This window comes from Rhinolophus sinicus, chromosome X (genome assembly GCF_036562045.2).
Source record: "Rhinolophus sinicus isolate RSC01 chromosome X, ASM3656204v1, whole genome shotgun sequence".
Classification (NCBI taxonomy): Eukaryota; Metazoa; Chordata; class Mammalia; order Chiroptera; family Rhinolophidae; genus Rhinolophus; species Rhinolophus sinicus.
Window position 1 is genome coordinate 73,940,088 of NC_133768.1, and position 21,338 is coordinate 73,961,425.

At 41.9% G+C, this 21,338-nt stretch overlaps 1 pseudogene; it reads left to right on the plus strand.

Moving 5' to 3' along the window:
• Window positions 1–829: 829 nt before the first annotated feature.
• LOC109436559 (nuclear cap-binding protein subunit 2) lies at window positions 830–1,474 on the plus strand (annotated as a pseudogene).
• Window positions 1,475–21,338: the final 19,864 nt, after the last annotated feature.

The window sequence follows — 21,338 nt, forward strand, 5'->3', positions numbered from 1 at the left end:
CATTCATTTAAATTCTCTGGGAAGATTTTTTTTTAATTTATTTTTTAAATTTATTGGGGTGACATTGTTAGTAAAATTACATAGATTTCAGGTGTACAATTCTGTATTACATCATCTATAAATCCCACTGCGTGTTCACCACCCAGAGTCAGTTCTCCTTCCATCACCATATATTCGATCCCCCTTACCCTCATCTCCCACCCCCCACCCCCCTTACCCTCTGGTAACCTCTAAACTATTGTCTGTGTCTTTTTAAAATGGACTTGGAATGTCCAAATAATTAAATAAAAGTCCTTCTAAAGTCTAAAATGACAAGTGGGGTTATTGCTAATAAAATCTAATCTTAATTTAGGTCAAGTTCATGATGCCAGAGAGTTCTCATTTTTATAGAGCTACTTGTATACTTGATAGTATATATAGAGACTCTTTGTCTAAACTAGCAATACAATATATTGATTCCCATATGATAGACTTGAATCACGAATGCATTATTTTAAATTGTGAAAGTGTGTCACAACTGGATTTGTACTTGACCATGATTATAGACGTGATTTACCTGACATCTAGTCCTTGACCAGGAATGATAGCAGTGCTCATTCTCCATGAAAATTGTACTGTTTTATGCCATATTTTCCAAGAGCATATTGTTATTAAATGTATTCTTTGGTAATAGATTAGGTACGGAAGATCTGAGTCAACCAAAGACAGCATAACTTCCCTTTCAGGAAAAGTTGCAAAGTTACATTTTATGACCATGTTTCTGGGACCTGGAACTTTCCATTTTGGGTTTGCCTTGACCTGCTCCTCCTGGTCAAGAGCTGAGGTGTCTATGCATCTGGGCACAAACCTCTTAAATATCCACAGGTTTGTGTTTCTGCTTCCACCTTCATAACTTTATTGTTTTATAAATTTAGGGTTTTACTGGTGTCACTGCTGCCAAGTTGGATCACAGCCTGCTGCCCTCACAGCACCTGCTGAGCAACACATCCAACAACCTGAAGATTTTGTGCAGGTTCCTACCTGAAGCTGAGCGAGTACCAGGACTACAAGTTCAGTGGTGATAATGAAGAGCCTGAAAATTTACTGAAGGAAAGCTGCACGCTCTATGTGGGGAATCTTTCCTTCTATACAACCGAAGAGCAAATATTTGAGCTCTTTAGTAGATGTGGTGATGTCAGGAATGTTTTTATGGGCTTGGATAAAATAAAGAAAAAGGCATGTGGTTTCTGTTTTGTGGAATACTATAACACAGCTCATGCTGAAAATGCCATGTGGTTCCTAAATGGGACCTTCTGAGATGATCGTATCATCTGCACAGATTGGGATCTAGGCTTTAGAGAGGGCAGACAGTATGACCGTGGCCAGCCTGGGGGCCGGCCAGGTAAGAGAGGAATCTGGTGAGAACTTTGATGCAGGTAGAGGAGGTTTTGGACAACAAGCTCAGGCCTGTCATAAGACAGGAACCTGCCAGTGAAAAACCTGCTGCACTAGCCCCTCAAAAAGCCTTTGAAAGAACAACTCCAGGTGAGCAAATAGCCCATCGCATAACAAGTTTATTTACTTTGTGTGCTGAGCAGAAACCCCTTTGATGTATTTTTCCTCTCTGCAAAGTTATTAAATGGCATACACGCAAATATTCTTTTATTCTTGTCTTAATTTTGAAGGTGGCTGTCAGATTACCAGTTTGACAATCAGGTTGTCAAAAATGAAGTGTTCTTCAGGAATAAATTAGGTATGTAGGATCTGAGTCAACCAAAACATGATTTCACTTTCAGAAATACTTCAGTTGGGCTTTATGACCTTGTTCCTAGGACCCCAAAATTATCAATGTTTAGAGCTTGCATAAAGTAAAGTCAGACAAATGGAAAAATTTAAAAATTATCAAAGAATACAAGCACATTATCTAAGAACATAGAAAAAATCAGAAGTGTTTATAATGAAAGCAAAAATCCTCCTGTTGCAGCTCTTCCTACCCTAGACTTATTCCCTGGGCAATAACGTTTCATTTTTTTTTTTAGCAGTTTTCTCTTTCTTTCCTTCCTTCCTTCCTTCCTTCCTTCCTTCCTTCCTTCCTTCCTTCCTTCCTTCCTTCCTTCCTGGTAGTTTCCTCCATATTTCTAAATAACATGACGCTTGTAGTATTTATTTTCATTTTAAACATCATCTGTTGATTTCCTGCTTTCACAAATAAGGATTTAGCTCACTTGCACTCTTACTTGCATGTCTCTCCATCCTCTCAATATTGTTTACAACACTTTACTTTTTCTATTGGTATATGACATAGGTTAGGCTATGCTGTAGTAATAAACAACCCAAAAAGTCTCAGTGGCTTAACATCACTAAAGTGTGTTCTTCACAGTACATTTCCATTGCTGACTCCCTGGGGGCTCTTCTCCATGCCATGACCATCCTCCTTCTGGGGCCCAGATGGCAGAGCCCAGGATTACACTGTCATTAGTGTAAATCAGTTGTAGTAATTCTCTCCCTCTTGCTAGTGATGGTTTAGGAATCATGGCTTAAGCCAATCAAAGGTTGACAATCCCGTGATGGTAGTTAATAATAAGTTCAGGGTATACAATGGCCAATGAGGACACAACAAGACTGAAATGAAGTATTTTTAGTTTATCCTTGAAGGAGAGGTTGTTTCTCTCCTTCTACTGGATGTGACTAAGTGTGTGTGTGTGTGTGTGTGTGTGTGTGTGTGTGTGTGTGTGTGTATATATATATATATATATATATATATATATATATATATATAAAGCCAGCCCTAGGATGAATTGGGCACTTTAGATCGTGAAAAAAGAGTCTGAAGAAACTGTGTCTTTCACGAAATTATCCCATGGCTGAATCAACTAACTTTGCAGCACACAGTATGCCTGGATGTCCTATTGTGTGAGATAATACATTATTTCATTGCGTAAGCCAGTTTGTTAACATCAGCTGAAAGCACTCTGATACCAAATATAATACTTTTTCTTAATTTTATCCTTGGATAAAGGATTTAAATTGCTCCTTTGTGAACCCAAGCATATATCCCCCGGGTTCATGATTTTTCATCTGGAAAGTTAGATAATATCATCTTTTTACTCCTGACTCCTTCATCCTGTGATCTGAGGTCATCCTCTCTGCTCAGTAAGATTCTTTCCTGGCAAGAGGAGGAAAGGGAATACCAATTTTTATGCAGTGACTATTATGTGCTGGGCACTTTGCTAGAGGCTTTAAAACACAATCTCATTTATTCTTAACAACAATTCTGTGCCCATTTCCTAGGTGAGGAAACTGAGGATAGGATAGGAAAGGTCACCAACTAGTAAGTGGCACAGCTGGGGGTCAAATCAAGGGCGTGTACATCAAAGTTGGTGCCCTTAATCACTTTTCTCTTTCCCTTCCCTTCAGTCAGGCCACTAGGTCCAAATTTCTCTATGAGTTTCCTTTTTCTCAGGAAATTATCCCACTGAGTACATCACATCTGAGCTCTCTCTCCCCAAACCAAGTGTTTCTCAAGTGTGTTCTCCTTTCTGCCTTGACATCCACGATCACTCAGGCTCTATATCTAATGCAACCCAGTCATACTTATCTTTACTCTTTACTCTTTGGGAGAAAGAGGAGCATCTGACTTGTGATTCTGGCCAATTTAGCTCACTCTACATACAGCAATGGAGTTTGCTAATTTTTTAGCATCTCCCCTTTGTAGCTTCCCTAAAATAGAAAAAAAGGGATTTAAAGTCATGGGGTTAAAACACATTTTTATCACAGGATGTTTCTGGAGCAGAACCTTGGAGTATCTCTCAGCCACTCCTTCTTTGATGAGGCTGATCTGTAGAGAAAACAAGGAAATGGGAGTAGAATTTTGGATTTCTTGAGATTTTAACAAAGCATTAAACAAGGTCTTTCCTAGAACCCTTAGCTTACTGACCTTGCAGTGCCGTTTAATAGTGCTGCTCTTTTCTTTCTTGTTTTGGATTCCATGGAACCACGCTTTCCTGGTTCCCTTCGCACCTCTATGACTATTTTTACTCTACCCTTCATGTAGTCCTCCTCCTCTATTGACGTGTGGTTGACCAGGATTCCATTCTGAGTCCTTGGTTCTTCCCACTTTTCAAATTCTTCCACATGGTTCCATCCATTCTCATTGTCTCCATTTTTACCTTTGCTCTGATGACACTCAAATCTATTTTTCCAGGCCAGAAACTTTATCCCAAACCTGAAAAATCTCACAGGTACTTCAAATTTAACACATCCAAAAACAAACTCATTATCTCCTCCCCAAACTTGTTTTTATATTCCCTGTCTCAGATGGCACCCCCCAGTCACCACCACACCAGAAACCTGCAAGTCACTTTCGCCTCTTACTTCCCTCATAGCTTACCACTGACCCCATCTTGGCGATTTTACTTCTCAAATATTTCTCGACTCATGACATACCTAGTAGCTGTAACTAACTCATAGCTGGCCTCTTTGCCTCCAGTTTTGACCCTATCCAATTCTCCACACAGCCACCAGAACTAGCTTTTTAAAGTGCAAGTATGATCATTTAACAACACATTGCTTACAAGAGTTCAAGCCATGTCAGGACCATACAGATCTCCTCAAACTTGCCGGCTTCATTTCCCAGCTTCACATCTCACTCACAGCTAATGTTTTGGCAATACCAAGCTGCTTGCAGCCTTGCATTTCTCCAAATGCTTCTATTTCTTTGCTCATGCTGCAGGCCTTGCTTTGATGTCCACCTCCCCCCCCCATTCACCCTTTGCCTGGCTGGCTAGTTGTCATTCTGTCAGACTCACCCCAGGCATCATCTCCTCAAGGAACCTTTCCCTTAACATTCCCTTTCCTGGGTTGGGTTAGATGTCCCTCTCCTGTGCTTTCAAAACATCCTGAACTTGCCTCTATCACAGCACTCGTCCCACCATATTTTTCCTGCCTGTTTATATACCTGTATCCCTCATTAGACTATGAGCTTCCTGAGGGCATGGACTATGCTTTACTCAAAATTTTATCTGTCCCATCATGTACAGTGTCTGGCACATCATAAGAATCCAATTAATGTTTGATGAATCAGCTATTTTATGGCCATAACACACAGCTGGCTCACTGAGTTGATTTGTAAAATCCTTAATTCTTTTCCACTCAAACGATCGTTACATAGTGTGGTAAGTGCAATGATAGAGATAAAACAAAAGAACAGAAAAGGGACTCCTAACTTGGCCTGAGATGAGGGGAGCTAGAGAAAATGTACTAATTGAAACTTAGGCTATAGTGATAGAAACAGAGTATGTGGAACCAGGGAGGAGATAGTGCAGGTCTATTCTGCATGGTCAAAACACGCCTAAACAACATTTCAATTAGTGAGCTAAGTTGGATTGGTCAAAAAATGCCAGTGGATGGATCTTGAGAGAGTAATGCTGAGCGAAACAAGTCAGACAGAAAAAGCAGAGAACCATGTGATTTCACTGATATGTGGTATATAAACCAAAAACAACAAAAGAACAAGACAAACAAATGAGAAACAGAAACTCATAGACACGGACAATAGTTTAGTGGTTGCCAGAGGGTAAGGGGGGTGGGGGGGGAGGTGAGGGTAAGGGGGATCGAATATATGGTGATGGAAGGAGAACTGACTCTGGGTGATGAACACACAATGGGATTTATAGATGATGTAATACAGAATTGTACACCTGAAATCTATGTAATTTTACTAACAATTGTCACCCCAATAAATTTAATTTAAAAAAAAAAAAAATGCCAGTGGTTTGGAAAAAATAAAGCCAAACCTCAGGAATGGTTGAAGGAACAGGAAAGGTTCAACCAGGATAAGGGAAGACTATGAGGGATTTGATGGTTTTCTTCAAATATTTGAAAGGCTGTGTTATAGGTTGAGTTGTGTCCCTGCGAAAGATATGTTGGAGTCCTAGCCCCTGGAATATCAGAATGTAACCTTATTTGAGAATGGCGTCTTTGCAGATGCAGTTAGTTCAGATGAGGTCATATTGGAATAAGGTGGGCCTTGAATCCAATATGACTGGTGTCCTCACATGAAAAGGGAACTTTGGTCACAGACAAAGAGGGAAGACAGCCATACAAAGACAGGGGCAGAGATTGGAATTGCACTGTCACAAACCAAAGGACAGGAGCCCCCAGAAGCTGGGATAGGCAAGGAAGGATTCTCCCATAGAGACTTCAAATGAAACACAGCCCTGCCAACACCTTGGTTTCAGACTTCCAGCCTCCAGAAATGTGAGACAATACATTTATGTTGTTTCAACCACCCGCTTTATGGTACTTTGTTACAGCAGTCACAGGAAATTAATACAGACTATCATGGAGCAGATTTGTTCTGTGTAAGACCCAATGGATGGAAGATACAGGGAGACAGAAATGCTTTTTTATATTGAATGGAAACCTCATAGTCATGCTACCCAAAGATAAATTGAGCTGCTGTGCAAGCTGGCTAGCTCCCCATCACTGGAGGTCCAGGATGGAGATTTGTGTGACAGAATAATAATAATAATAATAATAATAATAATAATAATAATACAATTTCAACCTCTATCCTAATTTGAGCAAGCCATCTTCAAAAAGTTGTTTATGAGGCAATTGGAGATATTTGAATGCTGACTGGATATTTGCTCATGTTAGGGATTTGATGTTAAAAATTTTAAGTGAAAATAATGGCACAATGTTTAGAATGAGAGAGAGAGATGGAGAGAGAAGAGGAGGAGGAGACACCTCTTTTAGAGATACACTCTGAAGTGTTTGCAGAGGAAATTGCATGGTGTGTAGGATTTGCTTTAAAGTAATCTGGAGGAGGGAGAGATGAAGCCATGTACAGATGAAACATGATTGGCCATGTGTTGATAATTGTTGAGATTGTAAGATGAACACATGGAGGTTCACTTACAGTATCCTCTCTACTTTGTGTGTATTTGAAATGGTCCATAATCAAATGTTTAAAAAAATAGCTACCAGCTACCACGTACTGTGCACTTATGATGTCCAGGAAGAGTGCTGAGTGCTTTTAAAGTATTATTTAATTTAATTTAATCATAGCCCATAAAAAGACTTAAATAAAAAAGCAATATATTTCTGTATAGGAGGGCACAGAACTGTGAAGATGTTCTCTTTGAATTCATCGGCAAAATCAAGATGAAGAGCGAGTTTAATTTGTTTAGATTGCTTGAATTTTCAAAAGAATATCTGCGTCAATTTATATACTGAAAAAGATCTCCACAAGATTTTTTTTAAAGAGTTTATTGGGGAAGGGAAACAGGACTTTATTGGGGAACAGTGTGTACTTCCAGGCCTTTTTTCCAAGTCAAGTTGTTGTCCTTTCAATCTTAGTTGTGGAGGGTGCCGTTCAACTTCAAGGTGTTGTCCTTTCAGTCTTAGTTGTGGAGGGTGCAGCTCAGCTCCAGGTCCAGTTGCCGTTTCTAGTTGCAGGGGGCGCAACCCACCATCCCTTGCAGGAGTCGAACCGGCAACCTTGTGGTTGAGAGGACGCACTCCAACCAACTGAGCCATCTAGGAGCTCAGTGGCAGCTCAGCTCAAGGTGCCGTGTTCAATCTTAGTTGCAGGGGGCGGAGCCCACAATCCCTGCGGGACTCGAGGAATTGAACTGGCAACCTTGTGGTTGAGAGCCCACTGGCCCATGTGGGAATCGAACCGGCAGCCTTCGGAGTTAGGAACATGGAGCTCTAATCGCCTGAGCCACGGGGCTGGCCCTCCACAAGATTTTTTTGAGCACTAATTATTCAATTTTATAAATTAGGAAACTGAGGATCAGAAAGTGAGGTAAATTGCCCAAGGTTGCCCAACTACTAAGTAGCAGAAGTAATATTTAAACCCAGGATTCCCTGTCACTACTGTTTTGTGCTTTTAATGCCCTTGCTACTCAAAGTGTGGCCCAGGGACCAGCAACATCGTGTCACAGGAGAGTTTCCTAGAAATGCAGCATTTCAGGCCCCCTACCCAGACTTACCAAGTGAGCTTGAAAAGAATTGCATATGCTATACTGTCATCTAGGGTATTTAAACACTGGCAGGATAATTAGACCCAATCAATGGTTCTAAACTCTGGTTGTTCATCTGAACTAACTGAGGAAAATTTTAGAAATACTGATCTCAGATTGTACTGTATTGTACCTCTGGGGTGGGGCCTGAGAATCTATATTTATAGGCTCCCACACACAGATGAGCTATCAGGGTTGGGAAGCACTGGAAAATGAGACCTATAAAGATCTTTTTCTACTCTTAGATTATCTAATTCCTGATAAGTTTGCAAGAGAGGATGAAGAACTCAGTTATGTGCAACTGTGGAAAATTACTTACCAGTTCACTGAAGATACTCATTTAGAAGGGCCTTTAAATTTTCTTCTTTGGAAACATAAGCTTCAAGGAGTGAAAATGGACTCCAGATAGACAGAATGAGAGGATTAGCAAATATATCAAAATATGTGACAATTAATATATAAATCTTATATTTTATTTCAAGGAATTGTCAATGCATACATACACAATAATATTAGGTACAAGCCTGTGACTAGAAAGCAGTTAGATTGGTTTTCATTGGTGCCTTACATAAATCAAACTCATTATACTAGTGTTAAGTTTTTCAGTGTATCTCGAGCCCCTTTCCTCAAGGAGCCCACCGTCTAGTAGGGGAAACACAAGTGAACAGACAATTACAATAAAGTGTGATAAAGTACTGAGCTATGATAAATACAAGCTACTACTGAGCATGTAGGATAGGATCCTAACAGGCAGTGGAATTGGGAGGGGGGTAGTCAGGAAAAGATGAATCTTGAAAGCAGAGTAGAATTGATTCAGGAGAGAAGGGCATTTCAGAAAAATGGCACAGCATGCACAACGGCACAGAAGCCAACAGGAATATGGTAACTTCAATGAACGCATATCATACGTACGTAGGCTGAGCAAGAGGTGGAAGGAAGAGGCTGAAGAAATAGTCTGAGGATAGATCTCAAAGGGTTCTATATGACATTCAAGGAGTAAGGACATTATCCAGAAGCTATGGGCAATCTTTGAATGGTTTTAAACAAGGAAATGACATGATGAGATTTGTATTTTGGAAAAATTACCCAGATGTCTGTGGGAAAGATAGATTCAAAGGTGTCGGGACTGAAGCAGAAAAGTTGTTGAGAAACAATTGGCAATATGTTAAGCACCATATAACAAAGAGAGCACACATATGAAAGAGATTTGGAAAGTGGAATAGAACTTGGTGACAACAGAAGTGAAAGAGAAGAGTCAGGTTTCTGGTTAAAATCTGTCCTCAAGTAGCCCACAGTGTAATATATGTATATACTTAGAGATGGTGATGCCACTAATAAGGATAGGGAATGTGGAAGGAGGAGCAGACTTTGGGGGAGAAATGGGGATGAGGAGCTCAGAAGAGAGATAAGGACTGAAGAAGTAGATGTGGAAATCATGAGCATGCACTTTGGAATTATGAGAGCAGGTTAAGTTCACCTAGGAAGACACTCCAGATGTGAGGTGAAATGTCTGCCGAGGACAGAACCCTGCGGAAGTGGAACGTCAACATTTGGGGAGTGGCAGATGAAGAAGAACCCCGGAAGGCAGGGAGAGGCACAGCCAGAGAGGCAGGAAAAGCAGGACAGTGTAGTATCATGGAGCTAAGTGGACTCATTTTGTATTGCTGCTGTGTCAAATTGCCACAAACTTAGTGGCTTAAAACAACACACATTTATTATCTTCCACTTCTGGATATTAGAAATGTAAAATGAGTCTCGCTGGGCTAAATCAGGATACCCACAGGGCTGGTTCTTTCTGGAGGCTCGAGGGAATAATCCATCTGCTTGCCTTTGCCACCTTCTAGAGACTGCCTGCATTCCTCAGCTGGTGGATTCTTCCTTTATCTTGAAAGCCAGCCATGGAGTGTTATAACTTCTCCTTTACTGTCTCTGCCTCTGTTGTCACATCACCTTCTCTGACTGCTCTTCTGACTCTCTCTTATAAAGACCCGTGTGGTTAGGTTGGGTCCACATAAATAATACAGGATAATCTCCGTATCTCAAGATCCTTACAGACAGCTCAGTTCCTCCCCATATGTCCCTGGGACCTTTCAAGCTGCTGCCCCAGAGGTGGAGCTCAGAGCGAGTGAGTCTGTCAGCGAGTAAGTCTGTGTGTGGGCCCTTTAAGAGGAATGTCTGGGACTCCAGCCATCCGCCACCCTCTGTCTCATGCAGCCACAATCTACTGGTTTTCACAGCCAGAAGCTGTGGAGACTTCCCTTCCTGGCAGTGGAGCCCTGGCCTGGGGAGCCTGGTGTGGTGTGGGGCTGGGACCCCTCGCTTTTCAGGGGGGGGTCCTCCACAGTTGAGATATCCCTCCCAATTTCTAACCACCACATGTGGGTGTGGGACCAACCCATTCAATATCTCCACCCCTCTTACCAGTCTTGACCTGTTTTCTTTTGTATATCCTTATAGGACTTCTGTTCAACTATAGATTTCAGGTGATTCTCAGTGACAGTTGTTCTGTAGTTTAGTTGTAATTTTCAGGTGGTGGTAAGAAGAGGCGAGCACATTGTTTACCTATTCTGCCATCTTGACCAGAAAGTAACAAGGTACTCAAAGAATGTTGGGGGCATGTCAAATGGATACAAGAGCCAACATGAAGAGATTTCCACTGGCCAAGTCTGGAAAATTTGAGCATTAAAATAATCATAATAAAGGATGATAACCCTTTGAATAATATAAAAAATCTATGAGTCCACACTGATGGAAATAAACAAATGGAAGAGAAGGGAAAGCTCATGTTTACAGTAATAATAAATATAAGAGAGCTGGTGAAATTAGAAAAATTAAGTTTTGCTCCAAAAGACGCATTACAGCTGATGGTCCGGCTAGGTCTTATTTTCAGGGAAACACGGTACTAGATGAAAGTCTGAGGAGTGAAAAGGTATGTATATAGGTTCATTGTCTCCCTAGATATCTATTAGTACAAGAGGGAAAATGAACTTTATAGTGGAAAAACCTAGCAAACATGATCTTCACCAAGTGATCAAAGTTAACATGTCCAGTAATGGGACAAATCCGCATCACGTACCTACTTACAACACAGCACTTCTGTGACATTCCTTCCAAAAGTGCATAATAGAAATCTAATCATGAGGAAAACTCACATACACCTGATTGAGGGACAGTCTACAAAACAGCTGGCCTGTACTCTTCAAAATTGTCAATGTCATGAAACCCAAGGACTGTAAAAATTATTCCAGATTAAAGGAGACATGAAAGCTGAGTGCTACTCATGAACCGAAATTTTCTTCTGCTATAGAGAACATTATAGGGACAACGAATTCAGTGAAATCTGAATTAAGAAATTATGTTGGTAGATTAGTTAATACTTTATCGATGTTAATTTCCTGAATTTGATCATTGTGCTTAGGTTATGTAAGACAGTGTCCTTATTCTTAGGAAACATACTGAAGTATTTAAAGGTAAATGGTATCATGTCTGCAGCTTACTCTTAAATATTTCAGAACAAAAAAGTGTGTGTGTGTGTGTGTGTGTGTGTGAGTGTGTGTGGAGAGAGAGAGAGAGAGAGAGAGAGAGAGAGAGAGAGAGAGAGGAGGAAGCAAAATGTGGTATAATGGTAACATTTGGGGAATTTGGGTGAAGGGCAAAATGGGATTTTTAAAAACTCTTATTGCAACTTTTCTATAAGTCTGAACTTATGTCAAAATAAAAAGTTAAGAGAAAAAAAAAGTGATTCTGAGATGAAGAAGTGGAACGGCAACTTCTTCTCAACCAGTTTTACTTTACTTGTAACTTCTTTCAACAAGTTTGCCTGTTAAGGCAAGTTCAGAGGAAGGACAGGGGTGGTAATGTTTGTATCTGCTGCTGTTGTACAGATGGGACAGATTTGTGCCAGTTTATAGCGTCAGAGGAAACCTCAAGTAGAAATAGGGCAAAGATACCAGAGAGGGACTATTGCCGGCATGGGGCGAACTCCACATTGATGGAGCATTAGTCTTAGGAGAATGGATAGATTCCCACATAAGAAGAAAGAAAACATGGAACTCTGCATATGTAAGTAAGTTTGCATGTAAGAGGCTGCTGAGAGAGATTTCCCTCCTGACAGCTTATTTTCTTTGTGAGTAGAAGGCAAAGTCATCTACAAAATGTGAGAAGTGAGGTACCTACTTTGGAAAATAATGTACAGCCAAAATATCTGTTCTGAGAAATAGGAGAGGGAGCTAAAGAGGGAATGTTGAGTTATCTCATACACGTATTGCTGAGGGCCCAGCTGAGGTTTCAGGGGAGTTAAAATCCAAACACAAAAGCTGGCTTCTTTACAAAAGAGCAAACATACTGATGGACTCACACAATGTAGATGACTATGCCTCGTACTCCACAAAGTTAGCGCTTCAGCATTCACATGGATGAACCACTAATTGTCAGTTTCTTGACCTATTCATCTCCTGTGATCTTTTCCCCCGACTCCAACTCAGCCACCTACTCCTATGGTTACACCCTGGACCATATCATCACAAAAATTCTATCATCTCTGTTACTTTGATTTGAAACATCCCACTCCTCTGTTACCCATCCTCACTGCCAATACAAGTGAGCGCGCACGCTCATTACACACACACACAGCCTGTCTAAGACCTCCAATCCATTGGCCATCACTTCTCACTATCCATCAGCCTCCTTCCTGACTTCATTTCATTCCTTAACCAGCCCTGTATCCATGTTTCATCGTTGCAAATACACTCAATTCCCTTGGTTAGATTTCTGTATTGACGCTACTGGCAAAACTCCAACCCTGAATGAACTCTGCAATCTGCCTTTTTGGGGCGTGCACTCAAGCTGCTGAATAGTGCAGGAGAGTATCACACAACCAAGCTCATTTGCTTCACTTTCAGTTCGTGAACTTAATCCTCGAGAGAGCACTCAGTCCCTTCACTGTACTCAGAATCCCATTCCTTTTCTTTTCCTCAAGGAATCTTCTCCTTCAGCTATCTCCTTTCTCTTCTGCAACATCAGTATCTCCCTCTCTTTTGGATCATTTCCATCAGAGTCCAAGAATGTTCTAGTACTGCTGATCTTAAAATATAAACACTCTCCCTTGAGTGTATATCCACCTCCAAACTTTCATCCCATTTATCTATTCCCTTTTATAGCCAAGTTTTCACATCTAGAGCTCTTCACACATGGCCTCCACTTCCTGCCTTCCCATTAAATCCTTGATGCATTGCAATCAGACTTCCACATCTCCCATTCCACTAAAACAGCTCTTGTCACCAATTACCTAGATATTGTCGAATCTAATGGGCACTTATTCGTCCTCATCTTACTCACCCTCTCAGCCGCATTCACCATTGTTGACTATGCCTTCCATTTTGAAATACACATCTCTCTTTTCTTTCTTGACACCACAATCTCGTGGTTTTCCTCGTAACTTCTTAGCCACTACTCATTCCCCTTTGCTATCGTCTCCTCCTTTAGCTCATTTTAAAATATTGGTATTTGTCAGTGATCTGTCCTATACCCTTTTCTCTTTGCATTCTATAGTCTCTCATTGAGTGATCTCATCCATCCCCATAGATTTCAATAGCATTTTAATTCTGATGACCTCCAAATTTAAATTTCCAAATCAGAGTTCTCCTCTGAGTTCCAATTGTCTACTTGACACCTATATAGAGCTATCCCACAAAGATATCACACTTACCATCAAGCTTATTGCCTAAGCCAAAAATCTATGCATCATCATGATTCTTCCTTTTCCTTTATCCTGTCCATATCTCACCCATAGGCAGACTATATTTTCGTTACATACCTTAAAGCTAGCCGCACTTCTCTATCTTCATTGTCATCACTCTAACCTGGCCACTTTCAACTCTAGCCTAGACTGCAATATGACCTGAGTTCTCCACTTGCATTCTTGCCCCCTCTAATCCATTCTTCCACAAGGGCAAAAGTGACCCTTTTAAAATGAAAGGTTATGTGACTATACTGCTTAAAACCCTTTAGAGTATCTAGAAAAAATACAAATTCTTTAACAATTGGCTGGAGCTTGGATAATATAGTTTCCGTCTTTCTGGCCTCATCTCCCTTCTTTCAGCCCCCACCCCCAGTCTCCTTTAAATGCTTGAAACACACTAAGCTCTTTCTCAAGTTAGGTTCTTTGCACTTGCCCTTCCCTTTGCCTAGTACACTCTTACCACCATTCCTTTATATCCTTTAAGTCTGAACTCAAATGTCAACTCCTTAGAGACGCCTCCCCTGGCTACTCTAAAGTAGATCCCTATGTTATTCTTCCTAGCCTCTTGTTTGTTTCCTTTGTAGAACTTACTATAATTTATAATTATTCTATTTATTTCCTTTTTTAGCCTGTCTCCTCTTTGAGCAGAATTCAGCAGGGATGGTTCTGGGGCAGCTTGACTGGGTCTGGAGGACCCCAGATGTCCCCACCAACATGACGGGATTTGGTGTTGGCTGTCAACTGAGATACTTTAATTCTCCTCGTTGCTTCTTTCTCCAGCAGGAGAGCTTGAACTTCTCCATATAGCAGCTGTGTTCCAAGAAGGTGAAAACAGAAGCTGCAAGACCTCTGTAGGCTTAGCTTTGACAGTTTTACAAGATCACTCTTCTCTCATTCTATTAATCAAAACAAGTCACAGTGCCATACTAGATTCAAGCAGAGAGGGGGAAAATTCCTCCTCTTGATAGGAGGAGTAGCTGTCACATTAAAAAGAGCATACTGGATGGGAGGAATTGTTACAGTCATATACTCTATCACACTCAAATATTCAGATGGCTCAGTCCTTAACCTCTTAAAGATTTTTGGGGCGGCTGGATGACTTAGTTGGTTACAGTGTGAGTTCTGAACAACAGGGTCGCCAGTTCGATTCCCACATGGGTCAGTGAGCTGCGCCCTCCACAACTAGATTGAAGACAACCAGCTGCCGCTGAGCTGCCAGAGGAGCGGCCAGATGGCTTAGTTGGTTAGAGTGTGAGCTCTTAACAACAAGGTTGCCAGTTCAATTCCAGCATGGTTTGGTGGGCTTCACCACCCACAACTAAAGATTGAAAATGGCGACTGGACTTGGAGCTGAGCTGTGCCCTCCATAACTACCATGTTTCCCTGAAAATAAGACCTAGCTGAACCATCAGCTCTAATGCGTCCTTTGGAGCAAAAATTAATATAAGACCGGGTCTTATATTATGTTAGATAAGACCCGGTCTTATATTAAAATAAGACCGGGTCTTAAATTAATTTTTGCTCCAAAAGATGCATTATAGCTGATGGTCCAGCTAGGTCTTATTTTCAGGGAGGCACGATATTTTGAAGGACAACTACTTGGAGCTGATGGGCCCTGGAGAAACACACTGTCCCCCAATATTCCCCAATAAAAAAAACTTAGAAAAAAAGATTTTTGCTCAAGTGACACCTTCTCAGTGAGGCCTTTCATGACCATTCTATATGAAATTATAATCCAACACTGCATATTCTCTATCGCGTTTCCTTGTTTTATTTTAACACTTCAGACATTGTTGCCACCCTATATACACATATGTATGTGTGTATATATATATTTATATATAAACATATGTATATACATATATATATACATATATATGTATATATGTATATGTATATGTATATATCTATATCTATATCTATATCTATATCTATATCTATATCTATATCTATATCTATATCTATATATATATCTTATTTATTGTAAGTAATACAAGTTCCAAGAAGGCTGGAATTTTTGTTTATTTTGTTCATCAATGTATTCCCAGAACCTACAGAGTGTCTGATGCATAGTAGGCACTCAATAATTATTACTTAATGAATATGAGTTCGAAAATAATAAAAACCAAAAACAAAATCTTTTTTTTGTTAGTTTCAGGTGTACAAAACAACGTAACAGTTAGACATTTACATCCCTCACAATGTGATAATGCCCTCTCCCAATCTATTACCCCTCTGACATCATATATAGCTGTTACAATTCCATTGACTCTATTCCCTATGCTGTACTCCATATCCTGTGACTATATATATATATAAAATTATAGTTGACATTCAATATTATTCAGTTTCAGGTGTACAGCACAGGGGTCAAGCATCTACACCGTCCAAACCACATTTTTTGTTTGTTTGTTTTTCCTGAAATACTTAGATATTTACTATAATCATATTATAAGATTTTTAACTCACTAGTTTTCCCTCTTTGGTAAGCCCTGAATCGTTGTTATCTGCCCAACAGCAAATGAACCTGTACAATAAAGCAATGAGCTTTATTTTAGGAAAGCATGGGTTATGTCATTAAGGGAATTTGGGCAGGGTGGGGGGATCCTATAAGATGAGATGCAAGTTCTTATGAGATGAAATGCAAGACCATTTTCAGCTCATCATTTTGTACCTTGTGTCCAATTAACACTCACTGGAGACAACTAGTTGAAGTTCCAGGGGCATTTTGTTTTTAATATGGAAAATTGGTGAAGATAAAATTTCATTGACCAGATGCAAAAAGAAAGCCAAGAGCATCCATAGGACAGAGAAATTGTCTTTCAGAGAGAAGGTGATCTAAAGGTAGCATTATATATCAATTCCAGTTATCCCTGGATTGAGATTGGAGATTGGACCAATGCCCTAGCCTTGCCCAGACAGAGACAACTGCTCTATGACAGAATGCAACAAAGAGTCCAAATATCTGACTAAGTGCAATGGAAATAATTAAAATTGGGAGATTTGAAAGCAAGTAAATACGTAGTTGCTTTAAATTGAATGGTCTACTCAAGACACTGATGTTTAAGCTGAATTCTGAACAAAAAGGAATGAACTATGTAACTATCTTGGCAAAGGACACTCCACGTCAGCCAACTATGGCCCTTGAACCAAATCCCATCTATAACCTGTTTTTGTAAGTAAAGTTTTATTGTTTATGCATTGTGTATGGTTGTTTTTGCGTAAAGCTGAGTAGTTGTGACAGAGGCCATATTACTCTCATAGCCTAAAATATTTACTGTTTGGCTAGTCACAGGAAAAGTTTGCTTACCTGTGCTCTAGGCAGAGGGAATAGCAGATGCAAAGGCCTTAGGATCGATGAGCTTGGAGAGTTCAAGGAACAGAAAGAAGTACTGAAATGGGTAAGAAGAAGAGTGGTATGAATCTTTCTTCAGATCAATATTAATCCCACTGGTCTGTAGTTTGTAGGATTCACATTTATTCCCCTTTTGAAAGCCATTCAGCTCAAGCATTTGAAGATCTGATACTCATACTTCTCCCATGTGTACGATTTCCCAAGATCACTGACAGTGGTTCATTGATTTTATTTGCAGGTTCTCAGTAGCCTAGGGAGTACATAATTCAGGCCAGAAGATTTGAACTAATTTAGAGCATCACTCTTAACCCATTGCAGGTCAGTATCCTCTTAACAGGTCGATATTAACAGAAGGCACTATCTCCAATCAAGTGTCTTATTTTAAACTTGAATCCCACTTGACTTCATTTCAGTGATATTTTTGAGTTGAAATTTATTGTCACAGATCTTAAGTTAATTCTGATTTATATACATTCTCTATATCTTTAGACATCTATATCTATCTATGACTGTGTTTCTAAAACTATATTTTTGAGAGACACTAGCGTCCTGTGAGATATTAATAAGTGAGTAGAACATGAAAATTCCATGCTCAAATATATTTGGGAAATGTTAAACAAAGATAAAATAGGTTTTATTTCTGGCAGGGCTTCTTAAAGCCTTAATATGTTAATGTGTGCTGTGAGTCTCTGGGAAGAAGAGTCAGTGTGCAGCATTTCCTAAACTTATTTGATCAATTCTTTCTTCTCAGAACATAGTTAACATCTTGAGGGACACTAGTGTTTCTTGCGTCAGTTTGAGAATTGCCGGCATAAAGGCAGTTGAGGCCCTGAGTAATGTGTCTGGCCTCCCAGCATGAATCTGCTATAAATGCACTAGTTTTGCCAAGAGGTCCTTTTCCACATGTGATAATTACATTGTAGATTGAAGACTGGGGTAAATCTGTCAGGGTAGTGAAGGTCATCTCTGGGCCACACTCTTTCTTGTGTATTGCCATTCATTCAGCAAATATTAGTACCTACTATAAGCCAGGCACTAGGTGTTGAAGATACACCAGTGATGGGGACAGACAAGGTTCTTGTTCTCATGGAATGCATATGCTACTATGTGTGTGTGTGTGCACACACGCACATGTGTGCATGCATGTGCACACATGCACATGAACACTGAGTGGCATACAATAAAAACATATGGTAAGTGCCCCCCCCAAGGAGCCCCACACTAGGCTCCTCAGTCCAGAACACCAGTGCCAGGAAGAGGAGCTCCCACAACATCTGGCTGTGAAAATCAGCAAGGATTCTGTCCATCCAGGTGAGATGGAAGGCTGCTGGAAACACAGGTGTCCTCTGAAAGGGTCCGCACACAGACTCACTCGCTCACAGGTGGTCACCCTGGGCTCCAGTGGAGGTATGGTGACTCAGGGGTGCTGGAGACATACAAGGAGAAGCTGAGTTGTGTGGCTTCTAGGCAAAGGCTGGAGGGACAACCACCATTGTCTCTATGTTGAGACCTCCTGCCATGCAGCTGGAGGATAGGCACCATATTTCCTGTGTTGAAACTCCCCCCACCCCAGAGCCAAGTCTGAATCTAGATTAACTTGGCAAAAACTACTTGCCCTACCCTGGTGACTCCCTGAGACCCCATCTTAGCCAACTCACCTATCACCTGAGGATCTTTTAGCAGGTGAGCCCTATGGGAAGCCGACAAGCAGCAGCAGGCCTTGGTGTGCCCATTTGCTGAGCGATCCTGGGCCCGATACTGGTGGCAGCCTGCCTTAGTTCACAGTATAGTTTCTCCCATGGACCTCTAGGCCCAGCACAGGGAGCGACCAACTGCAGATCTCTTTGCAATTCTTACTAGGTAGTGCTGGCTGGTGCAGTGGCTGAACTTGGCATGCACTAGAGCCCCTCCCAAGAAGCTCCAGAACCAACACACCTGGAGGCTAGCTTCAGACCACAACAGAGCACCACCTGATTAGCTCCACAAGTGGCATTCCAAAAGGGTGGTCTCAAAAGGCACTACAGCCCACTGGGGTAAACCCTGCTTCCATGGGGTCGGCCCTCATACAGCATCTCTTACACTGTAGACAAGGTGTGGGGACAGAGCCAGGAGTTCAGTTTCCAGGCTCTTGGCATCACATGGAAAGTTGTGATTGGACGGCCATTAGCTGTGGCTAGTTGGCCGTCAGCTGTAACCAGTGAGCCACTGGCCACTAATATAACTGCCGTGGCTATGCTAGCAGAAAAAATGAGGGCTAGCAAGAAGATGGTGGCTGAGCTAGCAAGAGCAGATTGCAGTTAGCACAGCGGATTGCAGCTAGCCAGTGAGGTTGGTTGGCAGAGAGAAGTGGATGGCAGGTGGCGGATCCTGGGGCTCCTGCTTCCTGTGTCCCCAACCCAGCCACCAGCGAGAATATAGTGGTATGACTCCCCTATCTATGGCTCCGTGGGTGTTCCTTTTTGGCCTCGCCGTATCCTGCATTCTTATGTGGGGAGTGGGACCTGATACCCTGCCTGACACCCCACATGACACCTGGCGCAGCGAGCAGGGTACGGTGCTGGCCAAAGCTTTCCAAAAGGTGGTGGAGCAGTTTATATGTATGACAGCTCAGTCTCAGGAAGACCAGGAGGAGCAGCTGCCGGAGAGCTCGACCCTCATTGGAGGGGTGGGAAGATATGGACGGTTCCCCAATCAGCATAGGCCGGAGAAAGTGAAGGTCGTTGCAGCCCTGTGGGCTGGGAAGTGCTTGCTGAGGCCCTCACCCCCAGGTTGGGGAGGACTTGGAGCCCTCGCCCTGAGGAGAGGGCACACATTGTGAGGCTAATGTGCAGCCCTCGCGACTGACTGTGGACTATGGGGAACTGCTATCCATCCCTGATTTGATGGACCGCTTGACTATTTGCTTACGAACATGCCACCATGTAGTGGAACTGGTGGATGTTTGCTTCCTGTGTCTTGACCAGCCGCCATTGAGAATATGTAAGCACCTTGACTGTGAGTCGCTGTTGTTCCAGAACGGTACCCTGAGAGGCCCAGAGAGAGTGGCAGTGTACTGAGAACCCTGGGCGAGCCCAGGAAGTCTGGCTGTGCCCAGAAAGACTGGTGGTGCCCTGAGAAACCCTGGCTGTGTCCGGGGAGACTGGTGGTACCCAAAGAAGCCCAGGAAGTCTGGCTGTGCCCAGAAAGACTGATGGTGCCCTGAGAAACCCTGGCTGTGTCTAGAGAGCCTGGCTCTGTCCAGGATATTGCATTCACCTCCAGGCTCCTTGCACAGGGTCCCTCGTGGAAGACATTTGTCACATAGATTATGAGGCGAGACCTTGTAGGGGTGGAGTATGGGGACAGAGCCAGGCAGGAGTGCAGTTTCCAGACTCTTGGCCTCATGTGGAAAGGTGCTGGCTCAAGTAGTAAATGGCCATCAACTGTGATTGGATGGCCATCAGCTGTGGCTAGTTGGCCATCAGTTGTAACCAGTGAGCCATTGGCCACTAATATAACTGCTGTGGCTACACTAGCAGCAAATGGGGGCTAGCAAGAAGATGGTGGCTGAGCTAGCAAGAACGGATTGCAACTAGCAAGTGAGGTTGGTTGGCAGAGAGAAGTGGACAGCAGGTTGCAGATAGTGTGGCTCCTGCTTCCTGTGTCTCCAACCCAGCTGCCAGCAAGAATATAGTGGTATGACTCCCCTATCTATGGCTCTGTGGGTGTTCCTTTTTGGCCTCACCATATCCTGCGTTCTAATGCGGGAAGCAGGACCAGAGACCTCAGTTGGGACCCCACCTGACACCCTGTGTGATACAAGGGCAATACTCATAGCCAGTCAGCCTGAGGGTCAATCCCACCCACTGAAGTACAAACAGTAAGTAAGGCTCAACTACAACAAGAGGGCATGGAGATTATGCCAATGGGTCCTAAAGGACACCTACTACATAAGACCACCCTGCCAAGACTAGGATACGTAGCATCTCTACATAATACATAGAAACAAACAGAGATAGGCAGCCCAAAATGAGGAAACAAAGAAATATATCCCAAATGAAAGAGCAGGAGAAAACTCCAGAAAAAGAACTGAACAAAATGGAGGCAAGCAATCTACGAGATACAGAGTTCACAACAATGGTTATAAGGATATTCAAGAGGGTTACATCATAGAAATGGCAGCGTGAGGTAAGCCTCTTGAAATCTCCCTTTGAATTTACAACAAATTGAACAGCTATAATTCCACACAGGACTC